General features: G+C 40.6%; 1 protein-coding gene across 2 annotated transcripts in view; it reads right to left on the reverse strand.

The window, feature by feature from the left end:
- Nucleotides 1-24572, reverse strand: part of BICRAL (BICRA like chromatin remodeling complex associated protein) — a 95696-nt gene that overhangs the window by 35452 nt on the left and 35672 nt on the right. Inside the window, exon 1 of one of the 2 annotated variants that reach the window (XM_045800702.2) lies at nucleotides 302-11139. The exons of the other annotated variant lie outside the window; for it this stretch is intronic. The gene's annotated coding sequence lies outside the window, so the exon portion shown is untranslated. Of the gene's footprint in view, nucleotides 1-301; nucleotides 11140-24572 lie in introns of those variants that run through there. 2 annotated transcript variants of the gene reach the window in all.

The following is a 24572-nucleotide window of genomic DNA, read 5'->3' on the forward strand; positions in this document are numbered from 1 at the left end:
AGGACTGCCCCACGCTCGGCCTGAGGTCCCAGGCTCCTCCCCGGGGCAGCAGCACGGCCAACTGTTTGACTCCAGACAATCTATACCCCATCGCTAGAATCTTTAAAGCAGAAAATCTTCAACCCCCAACAGCCCCCAGCGCCGAACCCCACGCTCCCGCTCTCCCCAGCCACCGACAGCACCGAGCTCGGCCAGCGGCCAGCGCGATTACTGTGCTCTGGCTGAAACAATAACAGCTGGACGAGTTCCAAGAGCAGTTCTCCCCCTTTCTCCTCCCTCCCCCGAGATCCGGTAAACTTACACTAGCGATCCGACACCTGGCAACACTGCTTCGCACCCATTTCGAGCCATGCGTGGAATAATTTACATCACGGAATGCCGGGGCCAAGAGTTCTGGAGCAGTTGGAAAGGGCAGTTGTGAACGGCAGTTGGACGGAGGAATGAAATCCTGAAGAGATGCCCAGAAGAGGGACACGCCCGAAGCAGGCAGAAGGGATAATTTCTACTCAATGTTTTTTCTTGGTTAAAAGTGTCATCTCTTCTCCAGTTTCCCCAAACTCCCCATCCTATCGGTCACAAGGCCAAACAAGTATAAAACTGGCTCCTGCCATATGGACGGAAACTTGCTTCCTCCAGGAAGGGTCTGGAAGGGGTAAGTATCCCCCCGATGTGAGACCTTCCCGTTGGGCGGGGGCGCGGGTGTGTGTGTGTGAATTCGTTCAGTTGCTGAATGGCCTGGGGTGATCAGAAGCCATATGAGTGGAACTCTGGTGGAGAGGCGAGATGACCAGTGAGACAGGAGGAAGAAGAGGGGGGAAAGCTGATCCAAGGGTAACCTCTAGGCTAAAACTGTGAAAGGGACAGCAGGCCAGGTGAAATCTGCTTTGAGGACTCAGACGTGGGGTTACAAAGGAACATGCTAGCCCGACCGTACTTCTGAGCAGGGAAAATGTCACAGGAAGGAAAAGCGAGGAAGCTATCATCAAACAGATATACAGAAGTCTGTGGGAAGAGCTTCCCTTAAATGCTGACACTTAATATGGCAGAATCGCACCGGCCATAGCCCATTATTGTGCCACGAGCCTGTCTCCCATATATCACGATCACACGAAATAAATGAGGGAATTTCGACATATCATTAAGCCTATAAAGTGATATTATTTCTTTACTTCGACATGACTTTTTAAATGGTGTCCCACTATACCCTTTGTAAATTATTTTTTACAGTGTTTAACAGTTTCTGGAACAAACTATGAAAAATGTAAGTGAAAACTACCAAAACCACCTTTCACAACTATCCCCGCTTCCCTCACTATTTTATACCTGTACAAGCTCCCAGCAGAGGAGACCCCTAAGGGTAACAAACTGAGAAAGGAAGTCAGCATCAGTCACTCTACCAAGGTGTCACCGCCACTGGGACTTTCAGGCAAAGAACATTTGCCAATGTTCGAAGTGACAAGCTACTCTTTGAGTAGCACAAATAAGAGAACAATTTTATAATACTGGATGAAATTAACAGCCATTGTGGACCCTCCCCTATCAAACCGTACGGGCTGCTCAAACAGACCGCTCCCCAGGGATATCTGTCCCAATCAGTGGCATCTGTCCTACCAGACAGGCCTCTGCCTCTAGCCTCCTTTGGGTAGAACTCCATGAGCCTTTATAGTCAGAGGTACCCTGAGAATTCTACTTTTTAAAGGGCCACACTCTTTTCTGACTTTAAACAGTTTCAAATTAAAAGAGATGAATCCTATCCCCGTGTCTCCAGCTCTATGTACGGCCAAAACACAGTCATCCTCCGCCTAATCCAGCAGTTCTTTCCCCCAGGAGGACACACGGCCCGCCAAAGTTGTAAATTTACCAAAGGAGGGGTGCAAGAACTGACAATAATTCGGAAGTGGGAAGACAACCTGAGCATCAGAAACTAACCACTTCAAAAGTGAAGAGTTCGGTTCTCTTTGGAAAGGTTCTCCCTTTCCTTTCTGAGACTCTTTCCTCCTTAAAGTAACAACCCTGGAATCACTAAGTGGGCCTCTGGCCACAAGTGAAATTGATAACGTGGAAAGAGGAGTCCCCCTCTTAGGGAAAACCCCTAGATCAATGGTTAAAAACTACTTGGCTCAACACACGTGAGCAAGACACATTCCCCTCCATGACAGCAGCTTATGACAGTAGGATTTGTCACAGAGAGAAGGAGACTGTAGTTCTTACAGAATCCTGGCAGGCATCCCAAGAGGTCAGAAATCACTACCCCAGACACCTGATTACCACTTCTTTTTTTTTTTTTTTTTTAAAGTAGGCTCCATGCCCAGGGTGGAGCCCAACATGGAGCTTGAACTCATGACCCTGAGATCAAGACTTAAGCAGAGATCAAGAGTTGGACGTTTAACTGATTGAGTCACCCTGGTGCCCTCTGATTACCAATCTTAAAAAATTAAAGCTACTATTAAAATTGTCCTTATCTGAGTCAACACTTTGAATAACAGCTTTTAATCAAGAGGACACAGTATAAAAGTGACATTTTAAAACAGTGGGGGAAAGATGTTAGCTGTATGGAGGGAAGATGGTGGATCCATACTTTACACAAAAATAAATTCTAGATGGATCAGTTAAATGGGGGTAGCGAGGGGAGGAGAACCTTCAAATACTAGCATAACACATGGGATAAATTTTTAAAAGAAGTTTAATCTCTACACCCAACATGGGGCTCAAACTCACAACCCTGAGATCAAGAGTCACACACTCCTCCAACTGAGCCAGCCAGGCGCCCTGAGGTATTGTTTTTTATAACCGTTTTTAAAAAAATTATTTATGTATTTATTTCTTTGAGAGCGAGCAAGCGAGAGTGAGAGAGCACAAGCAGGGGGAGCAGCAGTCACAGGAAGAGGGAGAAGCAGGCTCTCTGCTGAGCAGGGAGTCTGATGCGGGGCTCGATCCCAGGACCCCAGGATCATGACCTGAGTCGAAGGCAGATGCTTAAATGACTGAGCCACCCAGGTGCCCCTGTTTTTTAATAATCTTGGAGTATGGAAAGTCTTTCACAAGATACAGAAGTATAAAACATTGACAAATTTGATGACATAAAATTTTTAAATTCTGCATGATAAAGGAAAAAAAAAACTGTAAACAAAGTCAAAGACTAAAAAAACTCCAAAAAACCTAAGTGAGAAAAATACTCCCAATTCATATCACAGAGGGCTTTTCTCCCTAATACATAAAGAGCTCCTATAACCAAGAAAAATAGTGACGCTGCAGAAAATCAATGGGTATGAACATTATCATCATCCCAAAAAAGGATAAGTTCATTAAATGAACATAATGATAAGTTCATTAAAAAAGGAAAGTAGCCCTTAAACATATAAAAATAATCAATCTCAGTTTGAATAAGAGAAATATAAATTAAAATTTCAGTGAGATACTATTACTTATCAGACTGGTAAGTGGGGAAATGGGAACTTTTATGCCTTGCTAGTGAGAGTGTAAACTCCATAACCTCCGGGGAGGACAATTTAGTAGTATCTTTCAAAATTTTAGGTGCCCAAACCCTCTACTTAGCAAATTATTTCCAGGTATTTGTCCTACAGATATTCTTGCACATGTATGAAAGTCTATGTGTATGAGAGTATCCAGTGCAGCATTCCTGCTTTTAATAAAAGACTGTAAAAAACCTAGATGTCACGGGCACGGGGTTTCTTTTTTGGGATGATGAAAATGTTCTGGAATTAAATCATTGAACTGTACACTTTAAAAGGGTGAATTTTATGGTATATAAATTATGACTTGATTTAAAATATTAAAAAAAAAACCCTAGATGTCCTTGATGAGAGAATTGTTCAATCAGTTTGGTTTACCCACATAGTGGAATACTACACAGCCGTTAAAATCAATGGGGAAGCGTTATACAAACTGACTAGGACAGACACATTGTCAAAGGAAAAAGGTACAGGGGCACCTCGGGGGCTCAGTCAGTCAAGCATCTGCCTTGGCCTCAGGTCATGATCCCAGGGTCCTGGGATGGAGCCCTGCATCGGGCTCCCTGGGGAGCCTGCTTCTCCCTCTCTCTCTGTCCCTCCTTCCCGCTTGTGCTCTCTCTCTCTCAAATAAATAAAAATTCTTAAAAAAATTATAATTTAAAGAAAGGAAAAAGGTACAGAACAGTGTGTACATTACAGTATGTTCAAACTTTCCTCTACCTTCTTGAACTTAAGAAAAATAGTGATAAATATTTAATGTCCTTCTCCGCTAATTCTATCATTTTTATCATGTCTGGGTCTGTTTCTATTGATTGATTTTTTTTTTTTTTTGGTCTTCATTATTGGTGGTATTTTCCTGCTGCTTTACATACCCGAGAAATTTTTATTGGATGCCAGACATTGTTAATTTTATGTTATTGAGTACTGGATATTTTTGCATCCCTGTAGATATTTTTGAATTTTGTCTAGGACACAATTAACTTACTTACATTTTTTTAAAGATTTATTTATTTATTTTAGAGAAAGAGGGAATGGGGGGAGGGGCAGAGGCAGTGGGAGAGAGAGAAAATCCCAAGCAGATTCCGCACCCCAGTGCAGGCTCGATACCACCACGACCCTGAGATCATGACCTGAGCTGAAAGCAAGAGTCGAATGCTTAACCGACTGAGCCAGGCGCCCCTCAATTAAGTTACTTATAAATCATTTGAGCCTCTTGAGGCTTGCTTTTAAGTTTTGTCAATCTCTAGGACTAATTTTGCCCTATCCCGAGGCAATACTCTTCACCTGATGAGTACTTCACTTGATGTCTCATGAATTACAAGGATTGTTGCACTCTCACGGGTAGGAACACAAACCATTTTCTGCCCTGGATAAATATTGTTTGATAAACATATCAAACTTCTGTAAGGGGTACCTGGGTGGCTCAGTTGGTTGGGTGTCTGCCTTCAGCTCGGGTTGTGGTCTCGGGGTCCTGGGGTCGAGCCCCACGTGGGCCTCCCTGCTCACCACTCATCGGACTGTCTGCTTCTTCCTCTCCCTCTGCCCTCCCCTCCGCCCTCAACCCCACTCATGCCCCCCCCCCTCAAATAAATAGGTAAAGTCTAAAAAAACTTCCAACACAGTGACAATAATCTTAGGTTTACTGACTATAGAATCATTAACCATACAAAGTAATGTTTCTCAAACTCGGGTCTGAGAAAATAATCTTGGGTGGTCTGAGTTCCCAAGTTTAAGAAACATTAACAGATTCTAAAGTTATCCAGAAATATACACACTGAAAAACTTCAGGACTCATAGCAATCGTGCTCCGAGTGTTGTTTCCTCTAACCTTTTTGGGTGGTTCTCTCCCAGGACTTGGGTCTCTCCCCCACACCCCACGTACTGACCAGTCATCAGCTGAGGACTCGGGGGTTTTTTCTGTGGGCAGTGCTCTCGTCTCCGGTACTCTGCCACGTGTTTTAGCCACTTTCACCTACCAACTCCATCAGCTCAACCCTGGAAGATGGTCAGACTCCATCTGGCGTCCCATTCCCTATGCTGTGATCTGGCAGCTCTCTCCAGACAGTGTGCTGGGGCAATTATAAATAGGGCTCACCTCATCCATTGCCATTTCTCAGGAGTTCCTGTCCATGCTGCCTGATTTCCCATGTCTCAAAGCCACTGTTTAATACATTTTATCTTATTTTTAACTTTTTTTCATGCAGGAAGGTAAATCCAGTTCCCATCCCTCCATCTTGGCCCTACGGTCATGTTTAAGATTTGAAAAAAATCACTTTAGGAGGTAACAACAGTTTATATGAGTTAGTTGGCATGAATTATGAGATCAGAGTATACTGAAAGGGGGGGTGGGGAGAGGACTGTACAGTTTTATCTATGCCTCCTTTTGTTTTTTACCCCAAAGAACAGCTTAGGGAAGGAGGAAAGCTTCTTCTTTAATTCCAATCTTTAATAAAGTTGGTCAGTGGATGAAAACAATACTCATGACTCATTTAGTAAACATTTAGCACGTCCTATGTGCCAGGTACTGTGTTAAGGCTGGGAACATCAAATGACCGTGACATAAAATGTAACAATAAATGTAAACACACTTAATATTTTTGTAGGACTGTAAAAGCAACGCTGAAAAGTGAATTATTGTGTTTTAGCAAATGATTTTCCAATGAGCGTCATGAGAAAAAGCTATGCCATAAAACAGCCACTTAGCCAGGCTGTTCGTCAACTAAGATAAAAAGTATTCTCACCTTCTTCCTTTTACTCTACTGTAATTGTTAGGGGCTATTAAATTTTATAATCGCAAGACATTGTGAAACCTTCTGGCATGGTTCCTGACTTCACTTTCTTCTGAAAGAGAGACATTCAATAGTTTATTACAATGTAATGTGACAAATGCTAAGAGTTTTTGGCAGGGGTTTCAAGCTTCTTCAGGTGAAGACCTTGGGCTTTTTTTGGGTGAAATAACAGAACACTTTACTAGAAAAAAACCATGACGGTATTTTCACAATTATACCCATTTTGCAATAAGAAGAAGCGGTCAAACTTCACAGATGGGCTCTAAGTTTTTCAGTTATTCTTCAACAAAGAACTTCCTGCATTTTGTCACTGGCTTTAGCCTTTTAGCAGCAATGAAGAGAAGGTAGAAAAGACTAAGAAATATTATTAGAAGAAAAACTTGGGAACTGAAAAACTCGTCCATCAGAAAAGATGATCATTACTGTAGGCAATATTTGGCCTTGCTTCAGCTCATGAAATGCAGAATTTGAAGGCCTTAAAGCTGCTTTAACTCCTACTTAGAATAAGGTAGGGCAGAAACCAACCTCACATAATAGCAATCCAGCTAGCTACAAAATGTGCTATGCCATGGGGGGAAGAGTGGCTCACCTCGGGGGGTCAGGGCCAAGTCTGGCAAGGCTTTACAGAGGCGGGGGACATATGGGAGAGAACACTGAATCTGGAAGTCAAACGACTTGTTTTAGATATCTGACAATAACTACTGTGTGACTAACGACAAGCTCCAATCTCTCAGGGCCCATTTTTCCATCCCTAAATGAAAGTTAACAGCCACAGCTATGATTTGTTAAACTTTGTTCCCTGGAGACCTAGGATTCTCTAAGGTGTCCAGGAGCTTTCTTGAAGGCCTAAATGGTGGTGGTGGAGACACTCTGATACACCCACTGCTCCCTTTCATGTGAGTGACTCAATTCTTATTCAACTAGGAGAAAAAAGTTTGAAAACTATTTAACTTATCCAACTTCCAGAATGCAATGGTTTTTTTTTTTTTTTAATTTATTCGACAGAGATAGAGACAGCCAACGAGAGAGGGAGCACAAGCAGGGGGAGTGGGAGAGGAAGAAGCAGGCTCATAGCAGAGGAGCCTGATGTGGGGCTCGATCCCATAACGCCTGGATCACGCCCTGAGCCGAAGGCAGACGCTTAACCGCTATGCCACCCAGGCGCCCCCCAGAATGCAATGGTTTGCTGTGTGTGGTGACAGAACGATCACCAACGGTGGCCAATCTGAAAATGAAAACCCGAGGATCCGTAGATCCTGGGGGGCTCAGTCAGTTAAGCGTCTGCCTTCGGCTCAGGTCATGATCCTGGAGTCCCAGGACCAAGTCTGCATCGGGCTCCCTGCTCGGGGCAGAGGGGGTGCTGCTTATCCCTCTCCTCCCCACTCCTGCTCTCTCTTTCACTATCTCTGTCACTATCTGCCTCTCTCTCTCTCAAATACATAAAAAAAGCTTAAAAAAAATATCAAACTTCTTTAAGATAAATTCCAACACAGTGACGATAACCTTACGTTTACTGACTATAGAATCATTAACCATACAAATGAGTGTTTCTCAAACTGGGGTCTGAGAAAATAATCTCGGGTGGTCTGATTCTAAAATCGGGTGAACAGATTCTAAAATCGTCCAGAAATAAACACACTGAAAAACTTCAGGGCTCATAAAAATGGTGCTAAACATATTTGCTAAAAACTTTTCAAAATCGGGGCGCCTGGGTGGCTCAGTTGGTTAAGTGTCTACCTTTGGCTCAGGTCATGATCTTGGAGTCCCAGGATCAAGTCCCACATTGGGCTCCCCGCTCAGCAGGGGGTCTGCTTCTCCCTCTGACCCTCCCCCCTCTCATGTTCTCTCTTTCATTCTCTCTCTCAAATAAATAAAATCTTTAAAAAATATAAAAAAAACACAAAAAAACAAAGAACAACAAAAAACCTCTCAAGATCTTAAGATCCACTAGGAATCAATAGACAGAAGATGTGTGCACACATTGTCTGACTGATGCAAAGATGGTCCTGGGGAAAACCTTTCCAGACCTCTCTTCTACATCTTCCTTCAATCTGAGTTGCCAATTGTGTGGCTGGCTTGGGGGTCCCAGGTCTAAACAAAGGAGGACGTCAAAAGAGAGTGTTGGTGGGGTCCCAAAAGTATTTGCTGAATTTAGATTCAGAGCCTGGGTGGTTCAAGAGGCACCTAACTCTGAGAGTAATGAAACCCCGCAGCAATGCAGGCTGCTCTTAATGCACACTGCATAGCTCGGGGTGGGAAAGTCTGTGAGTATTATGTTATGGCTCAGTTATAGTGGACTAACGGACTAGACGGACTTCAAATTTAAATGTTACTAATAGACCGTCATCTAGAAATTAACAGTATAAGAGTATTACTGTGCTACCCTCAGAAGCAGGGATCTTGTCAGATTCATTTGCATATCCCCAGCAAATAGCACATAAGTATAAGAAATAGTGAATAAATATCCAGGGTTTAAATACAGCACAGCTGCATTTTATGCAAGGATTGTGTTCCCAAAGACCTTGCAAAAACTCACAAAATTCTAGATTAATCCTGACAAATTTACAATTTCCCAGACACAGTCAACACTGAAATTTCATAATTCCTAATGGGATATATGTTCTAGAATATATATATATTCTATCAAGATTTTTCAGATGTTGGGGCACTTGGGTGGCTCATCCGTTAAGCATCTGCCTTCGGCTCAGGTCATGATCCCAGGGTCCTGGGACTGAGCCCCGCATCGGGCTCCCTGCTCGGCGGGAAGCCTGCTTCTCTCTCTCCCACTCCCCCTGCTGGTGTTCCCTCTCTCACTGTCTCTCTCTGTCAAATAAATAAATAAATAAATAAATAAATAAAATCTTAAAAAATGTTTTCTTTCTTACCCCCAGCTTCACTGAGATATAAGTGTAAGTTTAATGTGTGGTGTGATGATTTGATATACGTGTATATTGTGAAATGATTATCACAATAAGGTTAGTTAACATTTCCATCACCTCACATAGTTACCAATTTTTTTTTATGTGGTGAGAATACTCAAAATCTACTGTCTTAACAAATTTCAAGTATATAATACACTACGGTCACCATGTTATGCATTAGGTCCCCAGAACTTATTCATCTTATAACTGAAAGTCTGTACCCATTGACCAACCTCTCCCCATTTCCCAGCCCCCAGCCTCTGGCAACCACCAGCTGACTATGTTTCCCCAAGTCTGACTCTTAGATTCTGCCTATAAGTGAGACCACAGTATTTGCTGATCTTTGTCTGACTTATTTCACTTGGCTTATGCTTATGCCCTCAATGTTCATCCAGGTGTCTTTCTTTCTTATGGTTGAATAATATTCTATTGCATGTATGTGTGTGTGTGTGTGTGTGTAAAACAATTTTTTTATCCATTTATCCATTGACAGACACTTGGGTTGTTTCTATATCTTGGCTATTGTGAATAATGCTGCAATGAACAGGGGGGATGCAGATATCTCTTTGAGACAGTGATTTCAGGGGCGCCTGGGTGGCTCAGATGGTTATGTGTCTGCCTTCGGCTCAGGTCATGATCCCAGGGTCCTAAGATCAAGCTCCGCATTGGGCTCCCACCCAGCGGGGAGCCTACTTCTCCCTCTCCCTCTACTACTCCCCATGCTTGTGCTCTCTTACTCTCTCTGTCAAATAAATAAATAAAATCTTAAAAAGAGAGAGAGAGAGAGAGAGAGAGAAGTGATTTCATTTCCTTCAGATATATTTCTAGAATTGGGATTGCTGGGTCATATAGTGGCTCTATTTTTAATTTTTTGAGCATCCTCCATACTGTTGTCCATATTGGCTGCACCAATTTACGTTTCCACCGAAGTGCACCAGGATTCCCTTTGTCCACATCCATGCCAACTCTTTTTTTTTTTTTTTTTAAAGATTTTACTTTTCAGTAATCTCTACACCCAACATGGGGCCCGAAATCACAACCCCGATATTAAGAGTCACATGCTCTACTGACTGAGCCAGCCAGGCGCCCCTTGTCTTTTTATAATCGCCATTCTAACAGGTATGAGGTGATATCTCGTTGTTGTCAGTGAACATTTTTCTAAATCTATTACCCTTTCCAATATGTAGGCCACAAGATGGCAAAACCTCCAATAGGATCAGGCACACCAGGGAAAGTGTGCTCGTTCCCTTTTCCCTGAAACCTACTTCAGTTTTCCAAGAAAGTATGCTTATTTTGGAGACTAGGTTATTCCTATGCAAGAACAATCTAAAGTGGAAAATAGTTCTGTTTAAGCCTAGAATGCACAATGGGGCTAAAGTCATTTCCTGCTATTTCCCTACACTCTATTCTAGCCCAACTGCCACTCTCCTGCCCCCAGCAGACAATCTTCTTACCTGAAATGCTCTTCTTCCTCTTCCATATCTATTCAAATCCCATCCATTATTCAAAATTTAGCTTGAGTCTACCTCTGTGAATTCTTCCCTGACAACCTTTGGGCGGTCTTCGGGCGGCTCTAGCAAGAATTCTAAAAGCCACAACCATGTCTTTTGATAGTGATCAGTCATTGCTCTGATTATCTTCATTATGCTGATCTTTTGCTCTCATCTAAAGAACGGCCCAAATTTAAGCAAAAAGAGTCTAGAGTGCTTTGAGAATACTGAGGAAGAGCAATGTATTTGAATGTAAATATAAGTAAGTCAACCATCCCAAAGCTGAGCGACTTACACTGCATGGTTTTTTGACATCAGTGAACTGGAAATACTGGCTCATTATAATAGGATCTAGCTTCATTCTGAACCTCTAACCCACCCCTTGGCTCTTTGCCATTTTGACCATTCCGGAACTTACTACATCACTTCTTAAATTCTTTGGCTTTGCACCTATCTTTTGAAAAGACCCTCCCACCCACCTCCAAGTAGTTAACTGACGATGCTGCTTATTTTTTAAGGCTTTGAGTAAAACTGCACTGCCTCTATTTTTTTTTAAAATCCCAAGCAAAATTTAATTGTTCACTCATTTGTATCCCCAGAGCACGTCTGATGTGTTACTAGCATCTGACAGGTGTGTGACAAAACTTTGTTTTTCTGATCCCCTCGTTAGCTTACAAGTTCCACGAAAGCTGAGGCAGTTTCATTCCATCTTTGTATTACTAGAGTTTAGTACAACGCCTGATGTAAACGTGCCTAGTAAATGTTTTTACTCTATTGAATTACTTTATTAAGATTTTGGTCTAAATTTTCTAGGGGTGATGTCAGTTCCTGATTATTTAGTTTCCAAAAATATGCAGCTAGGCTACACACGAGCACTTTTTCACATCATAAAGCACAGGATTTGGGATGCAGGGCTGGGCGTCCATCACCCAGGATCTGCTGGCTTATGCTGGGCCCTTATGTATCTAGCCAGGCATTCCTGCTGTGTAAAAAAGCCATGAGAAGTCAACTGACTCCCCATTTCTGCTCCAGATCAGATGACTCCATCCCCAGGCATAAGAAAGTGTCATTTTTTAAGATTCATAGGGCAAAAGACTGTGTATCCTCCCATAATAATCCATTCAGGATTAAATAAACCTCTCTCGAACAGGGATTTATGTACTAAACATAAATATAAAATAATCCCTTGGAGTCCCCAAATCTTTAGGACAGTGATTTATTACATTAATTACAGTTGCGTTCATTAAAAGACTCAGAAGTAAGAGTCTAAGTCGAAGAGTCTCTGGCACGGCCACGTTTGGCTTTTTGAGGGCACCAACACTGGACTTTACAGGAAAGAAAAACAACTCTATAATACAGGAAAAAAACAGATGCCTTGCCAAAAACATTTTTATAATTTACTGTGTTTTAAGAGTGACTGAGCATTTTAATGACTATGGAAAACAATATACATGAAATGATTGAGAAATGATACAAAGAAATGCTGCTATCCTGATTGCTATTAAATATTAAGTAAAATGAAATTGAAACTATCTTTGTGATAAATCACACTACTTCAGTACATAGAATAGTATGTATTAAAAAGATGAGTCAGTTCTCTTCGGATACACTACTGTTTCAGTTAAAGAATTCCTGTATTTTACTTCCAAATAAAAGGTGAGTTTCTGTTTTAATCATCGATTGCCACATTTATTACTTTCTTCCACTAAAAAAGGTCATTTAGGGACTCAGCTTCCACGACCAGCTGACTTAGTAAGAGGAAGCAACGCCAATGTTGAAACTAACCACCCGTAAAGATGAACATGGATCAGCCAAAAACACATTAGCAAAACTTTTAGGAATAGGAATTAAAAACTAGAAGCACCAAAAGCAAGTCATACTTGCATCCTCTCCATAAAAACAAAATACCTGAATGGTAAACAGAAACTGCGCTGACATTTTTTCCTGACTTTAGTTTTATTCAGAAAAATACGGTATCTTTTATTAAATGAAATGGAAATGTATCTAAGTCATTTGTGTTCTTCCTCGGGAAAGGGGTTTTCTTCCAGAGAACATTTTAAATGAAGTAAAAGCAAAAACCCTATCAATGTGACATTTTCTACTTTTGAAAAACAATGGGTATTACTATACAGTACCAGTCACAACAAATAGTAAAAGGGACTGCTGTTTGCCTTCCCATCCCACAGTCAAGAATTCACTATAATACAGCATGGTAATAATTACGCTACTAAAATAAAAACTAATGAATCTTTCTCTATTTCCTCAAATATAACAGGACACTATTGCTGTCAGTGTAGTTTGTATATATTATTGTCCCTATGTATGGAACTGCTTTTAAAAGATACTTTGAAATGGCAGTAGTTATAAGCAAAAAATATTTATTAGCAATCTGGTTAAAGTTATTATGCAAACTCTTGACTCTCATTGCTCTCTCTCTCTCTCTCAATGAGTAACATTCAAAATATTTTGGGTTTATGGTATGTTCCAAGAAAAACAAGCCCTATAAAAACAACTAACAACATTAACAAACAAAATTCCATTTTACGAAGTCAATGATGATACCAAGCAAGAGATGTCCAGGGTCCCCTCTTGTAAAAGTGGACGCACAAGGAAGACGTGCACACAAAAGCAATTATTTAAGGAGAGGAAAACGAGAGAAACATTTTTTAAGCATAAAAATGATTTGAGGGGCGCCTGGCTGGCTCAGCCGGTAGAGCACGGGACTCTTGATCTCAGGATCCCGAGTTTAAGTCCTATGTTGGGTATGGAGCCTAATTTTAAAAAATAATAAAAACCCCCAAAATGAAGAAATATTTTTTTTTAAATGACATAAGAAAGAATATGAACAAATACATGGAGCATATTACTGCAAACAAGATTTCAGTTTCTAAAAGAATTTTAAAGAAGCTGAATTAATCTCCTCTTTCTATATTCCATTTAAGAGATATAAACTTCTATCTGGTGTAAAATCTTTGATAAAGCCTAAGAAATGCCATGTGAAGAGAATTTATATTTATACTTATTTCTATCAAAAGACCATAAGGAACAGTGTTTCAGCTGGAGAAGATGAGAAAGTTCTGGGGAGGGATGGTGGTGATGGTTGCACAACATGGTGAATGTACTTCATGCCACAGAACTGTAGTTGAAATGGCTAAAATGGAAACTTTATTATGAAAAAGAATTTTAAATAAAAACAATAAAAAATAAAGCATTAATTAATATTCTTACCAAAAAAAAAAAAAAAAAAGACCATAACTAGTTGTAGGTCCATGATCAAAAAACCTTTCTATTTCCGGAAAAGTATTCTCCAAGCTGGCAGTTTTAGGACAGACACTCACTGAAGTGAGATGAAGGACCCAGGGCTCATCAGTTAAAACGAACCCCAGGTAGCAATGGGATGAGAGAAGTTGAGGCAGTTTACCCCACAACTACTGCCAGGTACCAGATGTGGCTGCACGAAGAAATCTTGCAAAGGAAGGAGGAAGGTTCTTGACCCTTTGTGTGCCTCTTGGCTGTCTGGTGAACCTATGGGTCTCTTTGAGGAGTAGTATTTCCAGGTGCATAAAATATGTAGGATTTTAAAAAATGATTTATTTAAAAAAATCCATTTATAAAAAATATTTTAAAATTGTGATATAGTTGTATATGTGATTCTTTGTCAATGCGTTAGTATATAAGATTTAGTGGTGAGTCTAGTAACTACTGTCATTTAGAAGACGGTATCTTTCTAGATATCTGCAAACATAAGGGGATAAAAAAATATTTCCACTAGTGACAAATTCCCAGGCACTGTTAATACCACTATGGTTTGTGGCCTTCATTCATAGATTTAGGAAATGATAAATTTCAACTGCAGTCTAGAGAAAATAACATGCAATTTTTTTCATATCCAAGTTCATGGTCTACCCTCCCCACAGTTCTTTTTTTTTTTTTTTTTTTTTAAAGATTTTATTTATTTATGTGACAGAGAGACAGCCAGCGAGAGAGGGAACACAGCAGGGGGAGTGGGAGAGGAAGAAGCAGGCTCCCAGTGGAGGAGCCCGATGCGGGGCTCGATCCCAGAACGCTGGCATCACGCCCTGAGCCGAAGGCAGACGCTCAACGACTGCGCCACCCAGGCGCCCCCCTCCCCACAGTTCTATCCACAGTCTGTTAGGGGTCAGTCCATAGAGCCCTTGCACACTGCTGGGGCCCAGGGCAGTTGTTCAACATGAGAAGAAAATAAACTCAATGCAGTAACAAACAAGGGGATTCTAAATATCTGAATATAATCCACAAGCTATGTTTATACTTGCTAAGCACAGACTGGTCATTTCTAAACACTGATAAAACTTTTGCAATGCAAAGATGTTGAAGGTGCTGCCACATACACAGAATGGTAGCAGCAAGCTGTCAATTCAACAGTGCAGAAGGACACTCCTCAGTATCACCAAAGTTATCAAAAAATTCCCTGGGTAAGAAAGATCAAGTAAAGCTAATTTTTTGTATGCCCAGTGGAGAGCAACAGAATACATTTTATAACTTAAAAAGCCTAAGACTGCAGTGGAAAAGCTCATCAAAATTCTCAACTTTGGACCAGAGTGAGACACAAAGGCAAATTTCATCTGATAAATATGTAACAATCTTCTGGAAAGCTTAGTCAAAATTCACATCTTCATTCTCCCAAACATCCAAAGTGGAAGACAGGTACACAAATAAATCATGTACTTTTCTAGTTTTTATATGAGTGCTTGGAATTGAATGACGTCTGAATTAACATCTTTTTCTACACTCACTTCTGGGCTATCCAGGTAGAGATTACTGACCCTTAAACAAGGGAGTTAAGTAACTTATAGATAGCCTCCAGTGGTCTAAGAATAAAAGACTAAATTTATTTTTAAGGACAACTCATTGTGGTTAATAATAATAAGTAATAATTCTTTAATAAAATAATTATCATTATCATTATTATTTACTTAAAACCACATCATTCTCAAGGTGGCAGTCACATGTGCCAGAACTGAATGATGTTAGGAGAAACCGTCTAATGATTTAGAACCCAGTTCCATCTTCTGAGACATCTGCCTACAACACAACCCTTTTCTTAGGAAAGAGATAAAAACTTTTCATTTAGTTTGACCCTATCTTATATCACTTCTGGGTCATTTAAAATAGGACAGACCCATCCAAATAGACATTTTTCCAAAGAAGACATACAGCTTGCCAACAGACACATGGAGAGATGCTCAACATCACTGGTCACCAGGTAAATGCAAATCAGAACCACCATGAGAGATCACTGCCCAAGAGCAGACGGCTAGTATAAAACAGGCAAGAAATAACAAGTGCTGGCAAGGTGGGGAAAAGGGAACTCTCAGGAAATGTTTGTGGGAATGTGAACGGGTACAACCACTACAGAAAACAGTACAGAGGTTCCTCAAAAAAAAAAAAAAAAAGAAAAGAAAAAAGAAATAGAAATACCACACAATCCAGTAATTCCGCTACTGGGTATTTACCCAAAGAAAATGAAAACACACCTATCTTTATTGCAGCATTATCGGTAATAACCAAGATATGGAAGCAATCTAAATGCTCACTGACGGGGCGCCCGGGTGGCTCGGTTGTTAAGCGTCTGCCCTCGGCTCAGGGCGTGATGCCAGCGTTCTGGGATCGAGCCCCGCATCGGGCTCCTCCGCTGGGAGCCTGCTTCTTCCTCTCCCACTCCCCCTGCTGTGTTCCCTCTCTCGCTGGCTGTCTCTCTCTCTCTCTCTGTCAAATGAATAAATAAAATCTTAAAAAAAAAATGCTCACTGATAGATGAATGATGATGTGATATATAAACACACACACACATGCATACATGATGGAATATTACTGAGCTCCTGCCATTTGTGACAACCACATGGATGAACCTAGAAGGTAGTATGCTAAATGAAGTCAGACAAAGAAAAATACCATATGATTTCACTTATATGTGGACTCTAAAAAAGCAAACGAATAAACAAAAAGCCAGCAACAGACCCATAAATACAGAGAACAAACTGGTGGGTGCTAAAGGGGCGTGAGTGGGGAGGATGGGCAAGATGGGTGAAGGGAAGTGGGGGATACAGGCTTCCAGATTATGAAATAAGTCACAGGAGTAAAAGGTACAGCATTGGGAATATAGTCAGTGGTACTGTAATAGTGCTGGCTGGTGATGAATGGTAGCTACACTTGTGATGAACTTAGTATAATGAATAGAGTTGTTGAATCACTATGTTGTACACCTGAGACCAATGCAACAGTGTCAGTTATACTTCAATAAAAAAAGATAGGACAGAACCATAGTTCCATTCTTGCCATTATTCAGTATCATTCTTTTGGACAAATTAGAATAATTTTTTCTTGCTTCGTTATGTCTTCATAATCTTGCCTAAAGAACACCCTATTTCCCTCTCTAAATATTTAAGTCCTTAGATTTTGCCTCACTGAGTAAAATCATTTCTCTATGAAGGTTTGTCATTATTTAACTTTTTTTTAAACTTCTAATGATAGCTTATGCAACTTCTGTTAATGATTCTCTTAACATGCATATAATTTTTCTTTAAGAAAGCACATTAATATAGCATAATATATTAAGCAGTACCATTATAATTTATCTTATTAATGATAATGAGGACTGGATTAAATGATTATTTATTTATTAGGTAAGCCTTGTCCTGGAGGGCTAAACAAATATAATAATATGTCCCAGCTCTGAGGTAGCTGATAATCTTATTAGAAAGGCAAGACCTACACCTGAAATAACGTTCCAAACCATAGGAAGCATTAACAGTATGCATGAAAATAAACATATCCTAGTATGGATATTTATAGTAATATTAACCCCCTTTTACTATTAATCGATATACCAAGGCACATGAGGTAATAAAAATTGGTAAAGCAGGGGCACCTGGGGGGCTCAGTCAGTCAAGCGTCTGCCTTTGGCTCAAGTCATGATCCCAGAGTCCTGGAATTGAGCCCCATGTCGGGCTCCCAGCTCAGCGGGGAGTCTGCTTCTTCCTCTGCTCCTCCCCCACTCGTGCTCTCTCTTGCTTGCTCACTCTCTCAAGTAAATAAAATCTTTTTAAAAATTGTCATAGCTAACATTTACTAAGTGCCTTCCCTCTGCGAGGCACTTCACGCAGTTCTAACCCTTCTAACACAATCCTGGCAGGAATGCACTACTATCCCAATTTTTACAGAGAATGTGAGATGCTTGTCCAACATTACAGAGTTTGTAAGTAGCAAGACAGAGGTTTGAACTCAAATCTCTAATTCCCAAGCTTGTGCTGCTTCTCATCTCTGTGGGTAGAAACATCATGATTTTTGGAAGGTTCGATTTCTAGAAACGTTTCCCATGCCAAAAGACAGCAATTGAGAATCTTAAAACATTTTCTCCCACAGCAAAAAAACCTCACTATTCCATCAATTAAAATTCTACAATTTTAAATCAACTAGTTATATGGTATATTTGCTGAGAAAAGTGAAGCATATTATTCTAAACCGATCACTAGAAAAAGGTATGCATGAGTAGGGAGAAATATATTGGCCCTGGCCTGTAGAAAGGAGCTTTGGGAACACGGGCTGAGAGTAGCATTTTATAATCTTTTCCGTGTAGGACTGCAGGTAAAGGAGTGCTTTAAACAAAAAAGGACGGCAGGGTTCCATGAGGAAACTACTTTGGGAAATGCTACATATTATATATATTTCTTGGTAATTCACAATGCATATCAGACCTCTTGCTTTTTAAAACCCAGTGTTTCACATGTTAACTTTACCACAGAGCCCTCCTTTCTCCCCCAACTCCACCCCCAACACTTCTTAACTCCCGAAAGGTCTAGAGTAGCTCAGCTGTCCGACAGAAATGAGTCAGTGAGAACCACATATCTGATTTAAAATTTTCTAGTAGCCAAAACTTTTTAAGTGTAATTAACTTTAATATATTTTATTTAGTCCAGAATATCCAAACAATATTTTGGACTAAATGAAAAATATTAATATAAATATATTAAAATTTTAATTTAATATTTATTTAATCATTCCAACATGTAATTAGTATAAAACTAATGAGTAGTTTACATCCTTTTTTTCATACAAAGTCTTTAAAATCTGACGTGGACTTTACACTTAGAGCATATCACAACTGATGCTAGTCACACTTCAAGTGCTGATGGCCATATATGGCTAGCAGCCACCAGGTTGGACAGTCCAGCCCTAGAGATGTTCACAGAATTTGGTACAGGTACAACACTGGCTTAGGGGGTCACTTCCCCTTGTTAGCTCTTATGGATAGCCACAAAGTGGAAATCTTTGAGAATTAAGAACAGCTAAAGTGGTATGAATATTTACCCTAATTATTTACATAGGGTTTCCCAGAAGTTTTGTTGGTGGTTTTTTTTTTTTGTGTTTTTTTTTTTTTTAACAGAAGGGAATGGAAGGAGGGGAGTGGCCATAACCCTAATTTTCACCAGAATATAACCCTGCCCGCCATACGTACATGTGCAGATTTTAGTTTGAAATAAGAAAAAAGTTGATCATTAGATAAGCCTAGTCTAACCATTGAACTAATCCTAATCTAAGAAACAAAATTAATGTTACACGCCTGTCACATATTTAAATACTTTAATATATGTTTCTAAAAGTAAGTGATTTCTGGCTCGGCGGGTAGAGCACGTGACTCGATCTCGGGGGGGGGGGTGAGTTCAAGCGCCACGTAGAGCTAACTAAAAAAAATAAAGTAAAATAAAAATAAGTTATTTCTTTCTGTTTATGTAAAATGACCATAACTATTCCATGGGGGGAAAATCCAAAAATAAATTATTTGAAAATAAAAGCAAGCAAACGATTTGTTAAAAAGAAACTAAAGCCGATGCTGAGAGCTTCCGGATCAGTTCTCACAGAAGCCTCACATCTGACTCATCCTCATTTTTATAAATGGGGCACGAAGACTTGCTCTTAGCCAGTGGTTCTCAACCACCTGGGGGCTTGTTTAAAACGCAAATTCTCACGCCCATCCCAGACTTATTGGATCGGAAACTCGGGGGGTGTTCACCAAGCCGTCTGTGTAATTCTCATGTTCACTCCGGTTTGAGAACCACTAGACCAACACAGAACTAGTACTTAATCATCTGTTTAACTCCAAAAGCTGTATATCTTTTTTTAGAAGTTTTTTGGTTTTTTTCTGATGGGGGGGGGGGGTCTTGGGAATATCTGTGTGTGTGTGTGTGTGTGTGTGTGTAAAGTACACATAACATAAAATCTACCATCTTAACTATTTTTTTAAGATTTTATTTATTTGAGAGAGAGACGGAGCGAGCATGAGGAGGGAGGAGGGAGGAGGGAGGGGCAGAGGCAGAGGGAGAAGCAGACCCCCGCTGAGCAGGGAGCACGACACAGGGCTCAATCCCAGGACCCTGAGATCATGACCTGAACTGAAGGCAGACACTGAACCAACTGAGCCCGCCCAGGCGCCCCCATCTTAACTATTTTTGTGTACAGTTCAGCGGTATTAAGTACATTCACGTTGCTGTGCAACTGCCTCCACCATCCATCTCCAGAAGTCTTCATCTCGAAAACCTGAAACTCCGTACACATTCAACACGAATTCTCCGTTCCGCTCTCCTCCCAGCGCCTGGCAACCACCACTGTACTTTCTGTCTCTATGAATCTGACTCCCCTAAGTACCTCATATAAACGGAAGCTAGAAATAGAATCTAGTTTCACTCAACCCCTACGACCACATAAAGTCTGGAAAGTACAGAAGTGTATAAAGAGGAAAAAGAAGATAACTTATGACTCCACTGCCTAGAGGTGATTGCTATGGACTGAACTGTGTCCCTTCCAAAACTCATGTTCGAAACCCTAACCCCAATATGACTGTATTTGGGGACTGGGTCTTTAGGAGGTAACTGGGGTTAACCGAGGTCATAATGGTAGGGCCCTAATAGGATAAGGCTGGTGCTTTTTTTTTTTTTTTAAAGAGAGGGAGGGAGAGGAGGTCACGGGGGTGGGGCAGAGGGAGAAAGAGAGAGAATCTTAAGCAGACTTGCTTGCCCAATGCGGAGCCCAATTCGGGGCTCGATCCCAGGACCCTGAGATCATCGCCTGAGCCTAAATCAAGAATGGGATGCTTAAGTGACCGAGCTACCCAGGTGCCCCAAGGCTGGTGCTTTTATGAGAATAAGAGACATTAGAGCTCACGTGAGGACACAGGGAGAAAACAGCTGTCTGCAAACAAGGAAGAGGGCCCTGCCCAGCCACCAAATTGGCTGGGACCCAGATCTTGGACTACCCAGCCTGTGAGAAAATAAATTTCGGTTGTTTAAGCCACCCATAAACCTATGGTATTTTGTTATGGCGTCCTGAGCTAATACCATGGAGCATGCTTTTTCAGTCTTACATTTTTATATTTAAGGTATATTTTTATATGTAAATGAAATCAAAGCCCATATGCTTTTTTTCACTTTCCCAGCATTTTCTAAATCTGTGTTCTGCAGAATAGCGTTCAGCAGGACCTTAATTTTTGGCAGCTGGGTTTTAAAGTGACATCAGGTTTCTGCTGCTAAATTTCTCAGAGGCTTTTCTGTACTAAACTGGGAATATCAAGATGGGAACCTGTTGGATTTGATCTCTAGATGTTTGGGGGGAAACTCTGCATTACATCCCCTGCTGTTCTGATAAAAGCACACTACTGGACAACTTAATAGGAATTTCAAGGGGCAATGCCCAGTCTTGGAAGGAAATACTGGCTGACAGGAATAATTCACGTTACACAAAAAGTCCATTTCATTTCCTAAAGGAACCATTCATTCACTGGTAGCAGACATATGTAATGAAACACTGCTTTAATGTTACTTTTTATAGCAATAATAATTTTAAACAGCAGTGATAGCTGAGACCCACATGGGTCAGGCACTGTGTAAATCTTTATATGCATGATCTCACTGGATCTATACAAACTTTCTTGGAATCCAGAGGGAGAAACTGGGCACATTCCCTCAGGGAGGTTATGTAATTTACTCAAAGACAGCACACAAAGGAAAACAGCAAGGGGTGGAACCCCGATCTGTCTGGTTCCAAAGCTATTATTAGTTACAATGCTCCTTTAAGTCGCGTCACTGCCTTGTTTGAAAACTTAAGATTTTTTTTTAACACGTAAGAGAAAACTTTATACTGTGACTTTGCATTTAGTGCATTTCACAAACTGATCCCAAAGTCCCTTCCCAGGCTTCCTTTCCCCACCCCCCCTTTCCTTTCTCTTTTACAAACTTCTCACTCCATCAAAGAACTTTCCTCACTGTCTTGCCCCTTTCTTACACTCCTCACCTAATTCAGTTCTTTCCCACCAAAATTCCTCCACTTATGCCATCTTTTCATCGTCCAAAAATTCCTCCAGGCTCCAGTTCAAGTTTCATTTCCTGTATGTAACCCTTGACTGCTCATTCCCTTATGCTCCACATACATCAGGAAAGCCCCTTGGCTACACCTCCGAAGTAGATCCAAAGTCCAACCATGTGCCAACTCCACTGCCATCTCCCCAATCCCAGCCATCATCATATCCCACCTGGTCTCTCTGCTTCCATTCTTTTACCCCCTACAATCTATTCTCATCCCAACCTCCTGAGTAATCCCTTTAAAACATAAGCCAAGGGGCCCCTGGGTAGCAGAGACCACTAAGTGTCCGACTCTTGGTTTTGGCTCAGGTCATGATCTCAGGATCATGGGATTGGGCTCCACATCAGGCTCTGAGCTCAGCACGGAGTCTACTAAGGTTTCTCTCTCCCCCTCTCCCTCTGCACCAACCCGTGCTCATTTGTGTTCTTTCTCTAAAATAAATAAATCTTTAAAAAAAAAACCAATAAAATATAACATAAGCCAAAGCCCTCCAATGAATCCCCACTTTCTTCACTGTAAAAACAAGTCCTTTTCTACGCTCAACCATGAATACCTGCAATGCCCTATACAACTGCTCTTTCTGCCCCCAACCCCTCTGCCCTCCCTGATTCTATCCCTTGCTGACTTGCCATGCCCTGACCTCCCCAGGGATGCTCATGTCTCAGGCCCTTTGCACTGGCTGCTCTCTGCCTGGAACGCCGTTCTTTCGGATATCCCCAGACTTGCCCCTTACTTCAAGCCTCTGCTCAGATGATCCATGACCTACCATGACCACCTTCCCATTCCCCAGCACTCTATATTTTCCTTATCTAGCTTTATTTTCTCTCCTATAACTTACTACAGTGTTTACCTGGGCTTATTGTCTGTCTTCCCATGACAGCAGGGCCTTGGTCTTTTGTTCACTGAGGGATCTGGGAGCCCAGAATGGCACCTGGCCCAAATTACGTGCTCAGTAATTGCTGAATGAATGAATGCATGGATGCTCTCACACACTTCAAAGGCTCTCCTTTGCTCTCACTTGTACCACTCACTTGGCACTTACCATATACTATTGTGTCTTTTTCTGGGTGCACCTACGATTCACCTAGCTAGATAATGTGTTCCTGTAACCTCTAAGTGCCCTCTATAAAATTAGCATTTAACAAATATTTGATGATGAAATATCAGTGCAGCGCTTTTTTCTTTCAGAGGAGATACAGTAATATTTTTTCAAAAGATTCATTTTTGACATTCCATTTGGAAAAGAAACATTCTGGAAAGCAGTATAAGAAAAATTTAGAATATATACTTTTAAATTAATCTTAGAAGGATATAAGTATTTTACACACACACACACACACACACACACACACACACTAGCAAATCCACGTCATGCTCTGAAAGGAAAATACTTGCTTTGTGACTTTCACGGCATCTTAAAACCTGAAGACATTCTTGAGAGTCAAGCTCAAGGTAATGTTTTCAGAGTTAGGCAATATGAAACACAGAACATATTTTAAGTGAGAATTATGAGTTGGGAAATTACGTAACATGTGACAAAAATAAAAGGTTAGTGTCAAACAGGTTTTATGTCATTTTAAAAATCTAATGATAGCAGAAGTTCTAGCTGGGAGTACTTAACTGTAATGAAGAAAATGTGCTCTATAAAATAACTTGTCTAAATTTATATTATGCAGGTACTTAGAGAACTGAAGTATTCACTTACACGAACACTCTCTATATTGTGCATGTTGTGTTACATACACAACATGTGTGTTTCTGGAAACCTGTCGAGACAACTTTGTAACATTAGCTAAAGATCTTTTTCTCATCTTGACTGCAGCACTTGCACAATTCCTTCTGTGAGGGTTGGTGGGGAAGCTCTGTAAACAGACTCTTGCAGGACGTGCAGTAATTTCTTAATTGATTATATATGTCTAATTTAACTGTAAAACTTGAATATGGCCGTGCAAATGAAAAAAGCATATACAGTAATATATTAGTGCTCAGAAGATACCACCAAAAACATAAGCAAATTTTCTTTGGGGCGCATTAGGTGTTTCACATGGCATAATGTCAACTTTACATATCTAAGGATTTAAAGGTCCTCCCCACCCCCTTTCTTTCCAACACCATGGTTACCTAAATTTTATTTCTCTTTGTATTATTCTCTCTGGACATCTACTTTCAGATTGTCTTATCTAAACAATATATGCCGTAACAGAAAATAATATCATGTGCCGTATAAAGTCAGATGAATAAGTAAAACAGTTTTAAAATTTGAAAATAAAAAAAGCCATCTTGGAGGGAAGCAACTCCAAACATATCGAGTTGTAAATACTCATTTTATAAGTGTGATCACTACTAGAGAAAAGGGCTCCCATGGATTTCTCCAATCCTGAGATTCTCACAGATCTGGAGAATCAGAATACAAATAGGAAGAAAAAAGTGACCTATTTCTAAATATATTTCTTTGCACTTCTAGGAAATGCCAGAGTTAAAACAAATCTAAATATAGCAGCATTC

Source organism: Ursus americanus, chromosome 29 (genome assembly GCF_024610735.1).
Source record: "Ursus americanus isolate L20-20 chromosome 29, mUrsAme1.1.p, whole genome shotgun sequence".
Taxonomy (NCBI): Eukaryota; Metazoa; Chordata; class Mammalia; order Carnivora; family Ursidae; genus Ursus; species Ursus americanus.